This window comes from Phycodurus eques, chromosome 14, assembly GCF_024500275.1.
Source record: "Phycodurus eques isolate BA_2022a chromosome 14, UOR_Pequ_1.1, whole genome shotgun sequence".
Taxonomy (NCBI): Eukaryota; Metazoa; Chordata; class Actinopteri; order Syngnathiformes; family Syngnathidae; genus Phycodurus; species Phycodurus eques.
This window is the reverse complement of record NC_084538.1, coordinates 3,509,890-3,524,721: the sequence shown is the minus strand read 5'-3', so window position 1 is coordinate 3,524,721 and position 14,832 is coordinate 3,509,890. Positions and strand designations below refer to the sequence as shown.

General features: G+C 42.1%; 1 protein-coding gene across 2 annotated transcripts in view; it reads left to right on the top strand.

The window, feature by feature from the left end:
- The first annotated feature begins 1,612 nt into the window (after positions 1 to 1,612).
- Positions 1,613 to 14,832, top strand: part of fndc3ba (fibronectin type III domain containing 3Ba) — an 82,266-nt gene continuing 69,046 nt past the window's right edge. For both annotated transcript variants that reach the window (XM_061696688.1, XM_061696687.1), the window contains exon 1: positions 1,613 to 1,821. The gene's annotated coding sequence lies outside the window, so the exon portion shown is untranslated. The remainder of the gene's footprint in view (positions 1,822 to 14,832) is intronic.

The following is a 14,832-nucleotide window of genomic DNA, read 5'->3' as shown; positions in this document are numbered from 1 at the left end:
ACATTTGACTTGTAAAGCCGTCAATGGCAGTGAATGTGTTAAAGTGCCTCTGATTAACGCCCAATCAAGTTCAGATGTTCTAGTAGGCTTTTCATTACGTTTTTGTAGTCACATTTACCACACAAGCCACGGTCGGTCAGAGGGATCTCATTGTTCAAATGTATTCTTCGGGAAAGTGGTACAAGAAGAATTCCCGAGGCGTGATTCCATTCAAAATTACAATTCAACAAACCTAAAAAAATAAAATAAAAAAAAACTGCACCTCCTTCGAAAATGGATGAAAAGAAGAAAACTGGTCAACGAGGCCAGCAGCAACATTGAATGAGGAGCAGGAATTTCTGGCAAGTACTGGCTGCTTAGTATATGTGACAACAATCTCTCATTTTCTTCAAATGTCTGAACTATCGATGACAGTGGCCTCGTTTTTTTCAAATTCAATTGTGCAATGTCTCCATCAAAGGAAACAAAAACAACACTTTGCACGTGGATCTGGCGGTGGAGTGGTCGTCTCGCCACCCAAAGGTTGTGGGTTCGATCCTCGGCCCCTGTGAGCCATGTCCGAGTGTCCTCGAGCAAGGCACCGCACACCGAGTCGCTCCTGATGCTGCGTCGTCTGCAGGTGAACGAGGAGACGGCCTTAAAGCGCTTTCACTACCTTGAAGGTAGAGATGTGCTATAAATATGTACATTTTCAAAATAATAATATTGTAAAAAAATATAGATACATATATAAAAATGACTATATTCATATATAAATATATTTTTAAATGTTTTCTAAAAGTAAAAAACATCATTATGACACTTCATAATCTTGGGATTGTATTTTATTTGTTCATATTTTACTTAAATGTTTTTTTAATCCAAATTATATATTTATATTAAATAATTTATGATACTCATAAAGTAAATCAAGATTCCATCAAACTATTCATGTATATATATATTTTTAAAAGTATAAAATAATTAATGTATAATATTTTAAGAATATGATCATAACCTATATTAATATCGAGGTTAAGGGTTAGTTCAAGAGATTGTATTTCTACTACACTCACCTGTTATTATTTTTTATTCACAAAGCATATACTTCCCACGTATGTACAATTTTAAAGTTATGCGAAAAAACATTTTAACTAAATGTTTTTTTTTTTTAGTTGTCTAGTTTTGCAATGAAACAACATCAAATTAAGACCTTTGCAATAAAAGTTACTTTTTTCCCCTCCCCAAATTAGCCTCTAAATTTCTTATCCTTGATCCATATTAATCTAGAATCCCCTAAATAAAAAATATTAGCAGTAACCGGAAAGCAGATAAAAATAACAACCTCATTTTGACTCAATTCACCACAAACAAAAAAAAGGAAATTTCTGCTTTTAAACTCCTCATGCGTCGATCGTATGATGATGATGATGATAATGATGATGATGATGATGATGATGATGATTATCATCCTCCCCCATGAACACGTCCTCCTTATAGACAGACGCCTGGTATCCTCTGCGTTTGAATAAATGCGCCTTTAGTGTGAGCATTACGGTAAAAAAAAAACTGGGGCGGGCAGTTGCCTTCCATGTGCGTGGACGGCGCGTTTGATTGACATGGCGGAGCCTCGCTCGCACTAGTTCGCGTCGCGCCGCGCCAGCAAACAGGCGAGCAGGCAGGCGAGCTCCGGAGCCTGGGAATTAAAAACACACACACACCACCGCAAAAGAAAAAAAAAGAAAAACAACACCAGCAGCAGCAGCAGCACAACGAAACGAAACAAAAAAACAGGCTGCCGACGTCGCGCTCCGGTCTTCACGTTGTTTCATTCGCAGCGAGGTGAGTTGGAACTCTTTCGAAACAAAAGGAGGCCATGTTGGAGAGGGAAACTTTTTGAGAAAGTGTGTGAGTGTTGCTAGCGCTGACGCCGGCGGTCTGAGCCACTTGGTCAGCAGCGTCCCCAAAAAAAAAAAAAAAAAAAAAAAAAAAAAAAAAAAATGGGGGCCGAAATATAAAATAACTTTTGGGTGCGTTCACGCTCCGTTTTAAAGTGCTTGAAAGTGGAGTTTTGCAAGTTTTTCACCGAGTAAAATAGTTTTTCTGGTCATTTTTTTTCTTTTTCTTTTTTTGGGGGGGGGGGGGGGGGGGGGTTGATGGAGCGTGAGCATCAAACCCCCCCCCCCCCCCAACGCCGGTGCGTCAAATTCCCGAATATTGCTTTGCTTTAAAAAGTCCAAGATGCTGACGAGGCGAACCAGCTGCTTGTTGTTGCAAAGTGGCTCTTTTTCTTTTTTTTTTCTCCCCCCCCCCTTAAAACTTTACTTAAACTGGATCGATCACCGATCAGTAACGCCGTCCCTATTACTTTACCTTTTACCCTTTCTACTGACATGATGGCGATTCTTTGTTGCTTTTAAAACATTATTTTTGGGGTGCTTTTTCCTCCCCTGCACAATGAAGCGTTTAGGGGAGGAAAAAGAAAAGAAAAAAAAAAGTCTCCACTCCAGCAGATCCTAGCATTCCTTCCAGCCAGCCTCCCTCTCTCTCTCTCTCTCTTTTTTTTTTCTCTTTTTTGCCTCCACCTCTCAGAAACGACTACGTGTCTGTTTGTGCACCAACACACACATCTATCAATCTATCGATCCACCTCTTGCTGATTAGTTTTTTTCTTCCTCCTTATTTAATGCAGAAGAACCCTCCCAAAAGGTGGAGAATCATGCAAACATCTGCATGTATATGTGATGTGATTGTGTCCCCAAAAAGTGGCGGATTTGTCTTATCTTTATCGATGTAGTACCCCCCCCCCCCACTACCCCCACCACCCCCACCACCACCACCACCTTTCCCCTCGCCTCCTCTTGCTAAAGTGTGGACTCAGGATCCAGGGGGCACGTTGGAGAAAAGAAATCACACGCACAATTTTGTCAGTGCAGAAAGAGAAGAAGAAGAAGAAGAAGAGAAGGAGAAATCTGATCCCAAATACATGACGTCAGATGACATTCCTTTGGTGCAAGGCTGAGGTGGCTGTCTTTTTTCCTTTTTCTTCTTTTTTTTGCCCTTTTTGCTGCTAAGGAGTAAAATGGGAAACGGGGAAGTAGTTGGTGGGAGTGATGATGTAACAAGGTGATCGTTTTTTTTTTCTCCTTGTGTGATTGTTTTCGGATGGAGAATAGTTGTCCCGCAGCTGTTTTTTGTCTTCTCCCCCCCCGAAAATATCATAGTATCGGACGGAAAGCATCACTCCGGACGCAAACAACATTCAACAACGGAGGAAAGCGACGGTCTCTCGTATTTCGTTCTGAAGGAGATGTGTTGTATCCGAAAGGAGACTAAGGGCTGCCGTGTGAGGACACTAAAACCCTGTGGCGGCATACAGCGCTAACAGGCTTTGCTAATCATAGTTCGGGGCGCTTGGCTTTGGATGCTAACTGTTCGGAACGTTTGACGTTAAAGGCCTCTGAAAAAGCGCCCAATGTCGTGAATTTGTGTTTTTGTTTGTTTTATGTTTAGTAGACCAAATGATCACGGCTCATAAAGCTGAAACACGACCATCAGATGAAGGTAACATCATTCATTCAGGTCAAATAGCACATGCGTCGCTTCCAAGATTCAGAACACATGAAATGTAACACAACGCGACATTCTGCAATGGCTTACAGGAAGAAAAATGGCTAACGTCACTAGCCGGACACTTTAAAAGTGCCGACGTCCACGACACGTAAATTAGAAAGGAGCAAGGGTCCTCCTGTATTTACATCTAAAAGAGAACTTTTTATCCCGGAGGAGACTAAGGGCTTCCTGTGTGTGGAGAGTAAAACGCTGTGGCATACAGCTAAGCTAATCACAGTTCCGGACACCTCGCTTCGGGCGCTAACAAACAGCGGAGGACCAAGTGGGTCTCCTGTATTTATTTCTAAAAGATACCCATTTTATCCAAGTGGAAGCTAACCCACTAACAATACGCGTGATGATTTGGCATGACTTGCGTGATTCTTTTTCAGGGACGAGAATATTTAAAGCATTGGTCTGGATGCTAACAAACAAACAATAGAAGACAACTCTGGTGTTGTGTGTTAACATTTAATAATGTTTCATCGGTGCGTATGTGAGAGTATTACCATGCGGCGTTCAAAGTTACGAGGTGTGATTGATTGTTTTTGGCGGGGAATAGGTGTTCCACAACTGCATTTTGAAAATTTTGAAGCGGCTAGCGCTAACAGGCTATGCTAACAGCTAGCTTTTTTTCAGCTGGCGTTTTAACAAAAGAGGAACGAGGGTCTTCTGTATTTAGTTCGAATGGAGGCGCATTTGATCCGAGAGGAGATGATTTTTAAGCACACAGTCGTTTTGTGAAAGTTTTGGGGTGAAGCTCGGAATGAGGCTAAGGGTGGTGTTGGGTGGTGCAACCAGAGACATTAGCTTGCGCAGTTGCTAATCACATCATTGTCGATGGAATTTGCTATTGTTTGGCCAATTTAAAAAAATATATATATATATATTTTTTGTGCCTATCAGAATCAGGTAGTTTGTGAGGGTGAAGTCGCATGCGGCGACTGTGGCTCAGTCGGTAGAGGCGGTCGTCCTGTGACCGAAGGGGTGGGCGGTTTGAATCCGACCGTCCGCTGTCGAAGTGTCCTTGCGCAAGACACTGAAGAAATTTCTGGGCGTCGCGCGGCAGCATCCCGAGTGTGTGTGCGTGAAACTTTGGAAATCGCTTTGGCCACCGTGATGGTGTTGATAAAGCGCCGTATAAGTGCACTGCATTTATCATGTGTAATTGTTTTTCCGTAAGTGCCACTTTTAAGTTTCTGATTAAGCGCTGCTTTATGTTTCAATGCCAAATGGATCTGTACCTTGTTTGAGACCCTTCCTTTGTGTCGCCATCTTTTTTTGTCAGCTTGACTCCTGTTCCCTTAGGCCACACACAAGGCCTGTGTACACCCTGTACACACAAGGATTCTTCTTCTTCTTCTTTTCCTTCGGGCTCGTCCCTTTAGGGGTCGCCACAGCGCGTCATCCTTATCCCTGTAAGCCTATCTCCTGCATCCTCCTCTGGAACACCAGCTGCCCTCATGTCTTCCCTCAACCTTCTTCTTTGGTCTTCCTCTCGCTCTCTTGCCTGGCATCTCCATCCTCATCCTCTTTCTACCAATATACTCACTATATTCTGTCTCACTTCGGCTAATCTTCATTCCTCTGCTTTCCAGTGCATACCTCCGTCTTTCTAACGGTTCCTCCACCTGCTCCCTGCGTTCACTGCAGATCACAATGTCATCTGCAAACATCATGGTCCACGGGAATTCCAGTCTAACCTCATCTGTCAGCCTATCCATCACCACTGCAAACAGGAAGGGGCCCAGGGCTGATCCCTGATGCAGTCCCACCTCCACCTTCAATTCATCTGTCACACCCACAGCGCACACCACCGCTGTTCTGCTGCCCTCGTACATGTCCTGTATTATTCTAACATACTTCTCTGCCACTCCAGACCTCCGCATGCAGTACCGCAGTTCCTCCCTGGGTACTCCGTCATAGGCTTTCTCTAGATCTACAAAGACACAATGTAGCTCCTTCTGACCTTCTCTGTACTTTTCCATCAACATCCTCAAGGCAAATAATGAATCTGTGGTACTCTTTCTAGGCATGAAACCATACTGTTGCTCGCAAATACTCACTTCTGTCCTGAGTCTAGCCTCCACTACTCTTTCCCACAACTACATTTTGTGGCTCATCAACTTTATTCCTCTATAGTTCCCACAGCTCTGCACATCACCCTTGTTCTTAAAAATGGGCACACTTTTCCTCCATTCCTCAGGCATCTTCTCACGCGCTAGAATTCTATTGAACAAGCTGGTCAAAAACTCCACAGCCACCTCTCCTAGATGCTTCCCGACCTCCACAGGACTGTCATCAGGACCAACTGCCTTTCCATTTTTCATCCTCTTTAATGCCTTTCTAACTTCCCCCTTACTAATCATTGCCACTTCCTGGTCCACCACGCTTGCCTCTTCTACTCTACCTTCTCTCTCATTTTCCTCATTCATCAACTCCTTGAAGTATTCTGTCCATCTATGTAGCACCCGACAGGCACCAGTCAACATATTTCCATCTCTATCCTTAATCACCCTAACCTGCTGCACATCCTTCCCATTTCTATCCCTCTGTCTGGCCAACCTGTATGGATCATTTTCTCCTTCTTTAGTGTCCAACCTGGCATACATGTCATCATATGCCTCTTGTTTGGCCTTTGCCACCTCTACCTTTGCCCTATGTCGCATCTCAATGTATTCCTTTCGCCTCTCCTCGGTCCTCTCAGTGTCCCACTTCTTCTTAGGTAACCTTTTTCCTTGTATGATTTCCTGTACTGTGAGGTTCCACCACCAAGTCTCCTCTCCTTTCCTGCCAGAAGATACACCAAGTACTCTCCTGCCTACCTCTCTGATCACCTTGGCTGCAGCGGCCAGTCTTCTGGAAGCTCCTCCCGTCCACCGTGGTTCTCTGCTCTGCCTTTGTCTTCCTAATCTTCCTCCCCACCACCAGAGTCATCTTACACACCACCATCCCATGCTGTCTAGCCACACTCTCCCCTACCACTACCTTACAGTCGGTAAGCACCTTCAGATGACATCGTCTGCACAAGATGTAATCCACCTACGTGCTTCTACCTCCGCTCTTGTAGGTCACCCTATGTTCCTGCCTCTTCTGGAAAAACGTGTTCACTGCATCCATTTGCATCCTTGTTGCAAAGTCTACCACCACCTGTCCCTCCAAGTCCCTTTCCTGGATGTCGTACTTACCCATCACTTCTTCATCACCCCTGTTTCCTTCACCAACATGTCCATTACAATCTGCACCAATCACGACTCTCTCTCTGTCTGGGATGCTCAGAACTACTTAGTCCAGAATTTCTCTTTCACCTCTAGGTCACATCCTACCTGTGGGGCGTAGCCACTAATCACATTATACATAAGACCCTCAATTTCAAGTTTCAGCTTCATCGCTCGATCTGCTACTCTTTTACCTCCGAGATATTCTTAGCCAACACTTCTTTCAAAACAACCCCGACTCCATTTCTCTTCTCATCTACACCATGGTCAAATAATTTCAACCCTGCCCCTAAACGTCTAGCCTTACTGCCTTTCCACCTGGTCTCCTGGACACACAATATATCAACCTTTCTCCTAATCATCATGTCAACCAACTCCTGTCATAGTCCCAACATTCAAAGTCTCCACATTCAGTTCTAGGCTCTATGCTTTTCTCTTCTCTTTCTGCCGAAGAACCCGCTTTCCACCTCCTCTTTTTCTTCAACCCAGAGTAGCTGAATTTCCACCGGCGCCCTGCAGGTTGATGGCGCCGGTGGCGGACGTTGTTAGACCGATCCGGTATGTAATTCTTTGGATGAACGCTCATATTTGTTTGGCAAAGTTTTAAGCCGGATGCCCTTCCTGACGCAACCCTCTGCATTTATCCGGGCTTGGGACCGGCCTACGGTTTGCACTGGCTTGTGACCCCCATAGGGCTGCATTCCTGTACAAACAAGGATTATATTAAAATAAAATAAAAAATCTTTCGAAATTGTTTGTCTATAGCAATCATGCATTTAACAGTTTTAATCCAACTGTATATGGTGTTCGCTGATAATCTCAACGCTGCACAGCACACGTATAAAGCTTATGTTTCACCGCCGATTTTAGAATTGAGTCTGCCGAGACAGAAATCTTGCGTGATTGAAAGTGAGCTAACAAAAAACAAAGAAGAAGCAGAGCAACAACTGAGAAACACATGACGCAACTTGGAGGACTTGGTGGTTTTGGGACTATTTTCTATGGAAAAATGCCAAACTCCCCCCCCAAAAAAGAGTGGGGGAAATAAATCCCTGAGAAAGCAGACTTTAGAACCTATTGAACGAGTTCGAGGTGAGTTTTCAAATTGAGCTAATGGATAGTGTTATTTTCCGATGTGATTCAAGTAGGACTTTTATTTAAAGCCGCTTCTTGATTGGCTACGTTCCGTTCCACGTCAGATTTCACGGAGTCATGACTCGGGAGTCGCTTTGGTCGCAAATATTGAACACATTTAAGATTTACAATTGTCGGCCCCGGCTCATTTCGAGCCCTTGTTATCGGGACAAATTCACTACTACCACATCTCAGACTGCAGGATAATCTTCTAAAACATAGAATAATCTGGCGTTTGTCGCCCTTGGTCGGGAAGGGGCAAAATTGGGTCAAAAACAGCCCGGTTATCTTTGTGTGTACTGGGCCTTTAGTTTGATTGTTTCTCTTGTTCCTACCATGCAGTTTTTGATCGCTTTGACCCATCGTTCAGTTCCGTCATTAGTGACATTAGCAATTTTATGTCCACGATCTTAGCTCCAAGCTGCTTCTCCAGTATATAAATTTGTAGGATACTTGCTTCTTTCTTTACATTTTAGATGCGGCATTTTCAGCTTCCAACGTTTTAACTGAGCGACTGCATGTGTGAGCAGAATTTCGGTAACCTTCAGTTCATGCGGAAAATGTTGTTGACACTTTTTTGCAATTTAAAAAAATGTGGCAGTTGCGTGCTTTTTGTTGGCCAATGACGACATATTGTATTCTTATACCGTAATATGCTCGGCAGGATACATTCGAGTTGTCTACCGTCATACCTTTCCTCGGTAAACAAGTTGGTTATTATTGTGGCTTGAGTATAACTATTGTACATAATACAGTCATATTACATATTGGTGTGCCGTGAGCGATCGTCAGAAAAATTATTCCAATTTCATTTATTTGTACAAACTTTATTTGTACAATCTTAATTTGATGTTGTTTCATTGCAAATTTCATTTATTTTATACAATTTGTTGTAACTAAATATCTTTTGTTCATCTATCCATGCTAGTGACAGGCAGAACAATGAAATGCTGTGTGTTGCTAACACTAATATTGAATGATTTATTTATCAATTTTTTTTTATTTTGGAAAACCTGTTTTTAAAAAGTATTTTATTGATTTTTCTTTTTTTTTTCTTTTTTAGGTAGTACTTGATTTACAAAGGTTGAAACCCACTGACGTATTTGGACAAAATATTAGGAACAGCTGTGATGCAGCAAGTCTCTCGCTTATGGCGCACGTGGAGGCCTATTCGCTGTTGTGGGCCGCTTAAGTGTAATTAATGTCACCGCACTAAACCTGGCCCCGGCTGACTGAGGCGTTCAGGAGCCTCGGGTTATTACATTTGACTTCCTGCCTGCCTTCACGCCGCCGTTACTATGCTGTAAATGAACAGTTAAATGCATTCTCTTGACTTTAAGCCTCCGCGGCTTCTGCGTTTTTGTGCGATCAGAATGTAAACAAAGCGTCCCGAACCGTCCAGCGGATGCCAGAGCAGGAATGCTTGGCTCTTCAGCTGCCCCCCCCCACCATCCTCTCTCCGCCGTGGTCTGGCTTGCGGCGAAGCTGGGAATGCGTACAGCTGTGGGATATATGTGCAGCATTTCAATAATAATAACCTCCTGTTTTTTTTTTTTTTGTTCTGGTATGAGCACAGAAGCTGGTGTTCACTATGGAATCAAATTTCCTTGGCTTTTTTCTTCCCTGTGTATAGGTCAGCAGGTTGAATAACGCTTTATGTAAGCCGATGACCTGAGTTCTGTAACCATTGCAGCGTTGTCTCTCAGGTAACAACCAAGTTTTTTTATTTTATTTTTTTTAAATTTTATTTTTACGGACCATTTTCATAGTTCAGCAAGTTAACGTAGACAACTAAATTGTCCAGTTTTGAATTTTAGTGTGATTGGTTGTTTGTCTATATGTGCGCTGCGATTGGCTGGCGACCGGTGTACCCGACCTTTCGCCCAAAGTCAGTTGGGATAGGCCCCAGCTCCCCCGCGACCTTAGTGAGGATAGGTCGTATAGAAGATGGATGGATGGAAGCAAATTCACCCTGGTGGCTGTGCACCATCATGCTTTTCTAAGGCTAAGCTAACGATATAATTTGTCATCTGTCAAAGATTTGTGAGTTTCTACTTTTTATCTGGAAAAACAACACCTAACCCTAACCCTCTTATTTTGCACAATGAAACATTGATCTTGTGTTCACCCCCCCCCCCCCCCCCCCCACAGAGAACTCTACACAAACGCGCTCTATAACGTAACTTGACTGTGCTGCACGCACGCACGCACAACGTATATGTTATGTGCCTCTCGTGGGGAGGTCTGGAAAAGTCTGCGCGGCGTGTTTGTTTAAGCGCGTGGCTGCTAGCGGCTGCTAACTGGCGTCTATTGAGCCGCACATGAATGCCAACCTTGATTCCTAATAGAAACACAACATCGGGGCTGATAGAAGACGCCAGGGTTGCGGCGCCCTCAGGAAACCTTTCGCCACGCATCGCGTTAGGTGTCCTGTCGAATCAACGACGCCTCACACTTGTGCTTGAGAGCGTGGAAAGAGAAACGTCACATTCCACGTGTCCACGATTAGGGAAATTGCTTTTGAGGTAGAGCGGTCAATGGCAACTTATTGGCGTCTTGTAGGACTCGACGATATGACCATAAAATTAAATCATTGTTTTTTTTTTTCCCATAAAAAAAAAATCGGATTTCCATATTTTTTTCTTCCTTTGTTCTTAAAAAGGCAAATGGAAATGACATCATTCAAAGCAAGGGTCGTTTTTTTCCTTCTGGGATTTGCGTTATTTCTCCTGATACCAAACAAGCTTTGAAACTTTTTTTCCCAGCGAGTTTTTTTTTTCCCCGAGCCTTCACTAGCGTAAACGTCCATATTATACTAAACAAAAAGGCAACACTTATGTGTTTGCTCCCATTTCACATGAACTGAATTCAAAGATGTAAGACTTTGTGTGGACATATAAAGGAACATGGTGAAAAAGAAAATGTCTGGCGCGCTCGCGAAACTTTCTCTTGCTCCCAAGAAAATCTTCTCGTGCGCGCGAGAAACATTTTGGTATCCCCGAGATACATATTTTGAATTTTCACCATGTTCCTTCATTCCTTCAAAAAGTTTCAAAAAGCTTATGAAACTACGAAGCTCATAAGCTTTTTGAAACTTTTTTTTTTAAACTTGTGAAACATGTTCTCCTAATGTAACAAGAATAAAGTAGTAATTTTTCAACAACTTGTGTTGGGAAACCAGAGTAATTTTGGTGACGCCGGTAACCTCGAACATGTTATCCATAGCCAACCGGCGCTTTGTGTGAGTCGCCTGTGTGTTGTCAGGAAAGGAAGATATAGCAGCAGCGCTCGGGTTACACGGACAACACAATGCCAACTCTGCATCGTGTGTGTCCTCGTGTATGCGCTAGTGCGAAAGCAACAAGAAAGAGGACCGCTTCGACGCTTCCTTTCGGCTGCTTTTTTTTTTTTTTTTTTTTTTTTTTTACCCGCCAGCGTCATTAGCCGCCATCATGTCTCACGCAACTATTTGCGATTGACCTTTTAATCATACGTAGTAACAAGGGGCTGGACGATATGGCCTTAAAATCAAATATCAGATTTTTTTTCCTCAAATAGCCCATTTGTGGTTTTAATTGATTACTATCCCCGTTCACTACTGGAAAAAGAAAATGACAATTGCAACATTCAGAACATGTTTTTCCCCTGCTGGGATTTGCTTTATTTCTCCTGATAGCAAAGAAGCTTTCAAACCTTTTTTTTTTTTTTTTTTTTTTTTCCTTCCAGAAGTTTGCATCGACTTCCAGAGAAATAATAAAAATAGATTAGGGCTGCCACGATCGAGTCTTTTTCAAATCAATTATCTTCTAAATATTTCGTCAAGTACTCGAGTCATCGCCCCCCTATAAAAAAAAAAAAAATAATAATTATGTATTTTTACTACTAACATGCATTTTATTCCAATTTATGATATATATGTTGGTACTGATTGTATGGTATAGACTGGACAGAATTTGAGACAATCCGCCTTTGCTAAACTGTTAGCTTTTGTGATTAGCATTAGTGCACGAGTAATTATGATTTTCAATTTAAAAATAAAAAAAAAAATGCTCCGTTGACCTATTTTTGAAGGCGACTTAGCAGAGTTATTAAATTTTAATTATTTTTTTTCCCCCCCACCCCTAAAATTTATATCTATTTCTTTGCAGATTACAAAAAAATAGCTTCATTTTTGCGAGGGGAAAAAAAAATCAAAACATGTTAACACAATCCTTAATAAATGTTCAACAAATTTACATCAATTAAACTGTCAACCGGTCTGTCGCCAGCTCTCACGCTCGCTCCTCATGTAGATTTGCACAGGTGTGGTAAGGCAACCTCTGGAAAATATTCGCGGCTTGGAAGCACATGCCTCGGGTCAAAGGTTTCCAGCGTAGATCAATCAGCGCATTTACGATGTCTAAATGGACGCCACGTCTTTGGCAATGTTCAGTGCCATTGACGGTCTGGTTGCCTTCCAGCAGCCTCCTTTCGTCTCTTACGCAACACAATGCGAAAATGTTTCCACTCATGTTGCCTGTTTCTTAGTGCAAATTAAACTCGCCTATTAGGAAAATAGTCACCGGAGAAGTGGAAATGAAGCTAAATAGAATCACTACATTTGGCAGCGCGGACTGCTTTTGGAAACGAGATCCTCTTTGCTGGCAGTTCTGTTGTTAGTGTAAGCAGTGCATGTCAGTAGCCAGGGACATACTTTAAACTACGGAAGCCCCCCCAAAAAAAAGAGATACAAAAATTGGGGTAGATTGCGACAATGTCTCATAATACTAGGATTTAAATTCTTGTGAGATTACAATTTCTTATCTAAAAAAAAAAAATAAAAAAAAAAAATTCAATTTTGTTCCCTTAACAGTTCAATTTGACTCTTAAAACTGCAATATTTTATATATCCCCCTGACTTTGTTATCCTAACACTACAATTTTATTCTCGTAACAGTGTGATTTTACGTCCATGAGATTACGACTTTGTCTCGCAATACTACGATATAAATTTTCAGGAGAATACCATTTTTTTTTAAATCCAAAAAGTACAACTTTGTCAACTCGTGGAACGGAACACACTTTTTGTTTTTTTCTTACAATCCTCGCATCCTCTTGAAAAAGTATTCCGAACTTTCAGGTAACGTCGTCGCAAACCGGCTGTGCGAGAACAAACCAAGGAGTGTGTAGCGTGCGTGTATGTTTGTGTGCGAGTGTGTGTCTGTCTTAACTTTCCATTACCCAGCATCCTCTTGTGCTGTGTTGAAGTATCCCAGCATCTCGTTTGCTTGGCACCGAGCTGCAATGTTTGCCCTCCTCCTTCTCCTCCCTTCTTTCTTTCTTTCTTTTTCTTTGGGCCTCCATAGCAGCGCCCCTCCTTTCCCTCGCAGCCACCCCTCCCCTCGCATTCCCCGCGGTCTCCCGCCCTTCGATAATTTCCTGCATTGTTGACCACCGGTTCGGGAGGAGAAAAAAAAAAGAAGTCTTTCAACTTCCTCCTTCGCCGTATTTGAACACGAAAGCACTTCGGAACGACCTTATTTGCACTTGACGACTGAGAGTGGATGATAAAAGCTCCCTAAAATCATTTTATGAATTAAATAAAATGGTGGAGAGGAGAGGGGGGGGGGGGTAAAGTCATTATTGTTACCAGATGACTCAAAGAATGTGAAAAATGCACCATACAAAATAAAATGTCATGTTTTCCCCTCCCGCAGTCGAACGGTAGATATAAAAAGTCTACACGTGCTCAGTGCTCGGTTTTTGAGACCAAAAAAAAAAATTGGACAAATCATTGAAAAACCTTTCCCACCATTGTGACCCTTAACCTTTACAATTCAATTGGGGGGTTGGGGGGAGCTTAACATTTTTGAGAGGGAAAGTAAAGCTAACCAAGCTATTGTAGTCCTAAAAGTTTTTTCAAAATAAAATTGCAATGAACATTTAAACTGTAATATTACGAGATAAAGTTAGTAATCTCACAGACACGAAATCGCACTGTCGGGAGAACGAAATACTGTGTTGTGTTCGCAATAATAACTGAATGGAAAGTCAAATCGTAAAACAAATAAGTACATACATATAAGTACAATTATAATGTGTAAAACATTTAGCAAAAATGTTTTATTTTTAATGTATTGTTTTTTGGAACCATGAAGGGAAATTCTATACATGTATAAACCATATAATAATCACAAAAGTACAATAATATTTTCCACTGTATATAAACAAATTAAACATATTTTTCATAAATGACTATTTAATTTTTTATTTTATTTTTTTAATATTTAATCATTATGATCCCTGAATGGAAAATTAAATAACTACATAATAAATGCGCACACAAGAGTTTATAAGCCTGCGTTAGCCTGACGGCGGCCAGAGTTGACCTGGAAAGTTCCTCCAGACGATGATGGCGCTTTTTGAAATGTTGTTTTAATTTTATTTTGGAAAGTGCATCTGTGCGTCCGCCATCTTCCTCTCCTCTCCAAGCTCTTATTTTTCCTGATTCCACTGCGGAGAAAAGTGTTTATGCAACGTGTGCGTGTGGAGGAAGTTGGTGTTACTGAATGCAAAGCCACGCGTTTTATTGCTTTCCCTTGTTACAGCACCCATCCCCCATCATCCTCCTCTTAAGGCGTGCATACTGGAGAGACCCCCCCGCCCCCATCCCACCCGCCAATCCCTTTTCACCCCCACCCCTCCCGTCCCCACATACCTGTCATTTTTAAAAAAAATCTCCTCCTCGAGCCTCTTTTGGCCTTCGAAAGGTCGTCCTCGAGTTCCACTTTTCTTACATTGCCTGACGATGACCAATGTAATTACCTTGACGACCTCGTCAAAATTACGACTTTATTCTAGTAAAATTACATTTTTTTTAAAATGAGAAAACACAAATGGAAGTGTGTGA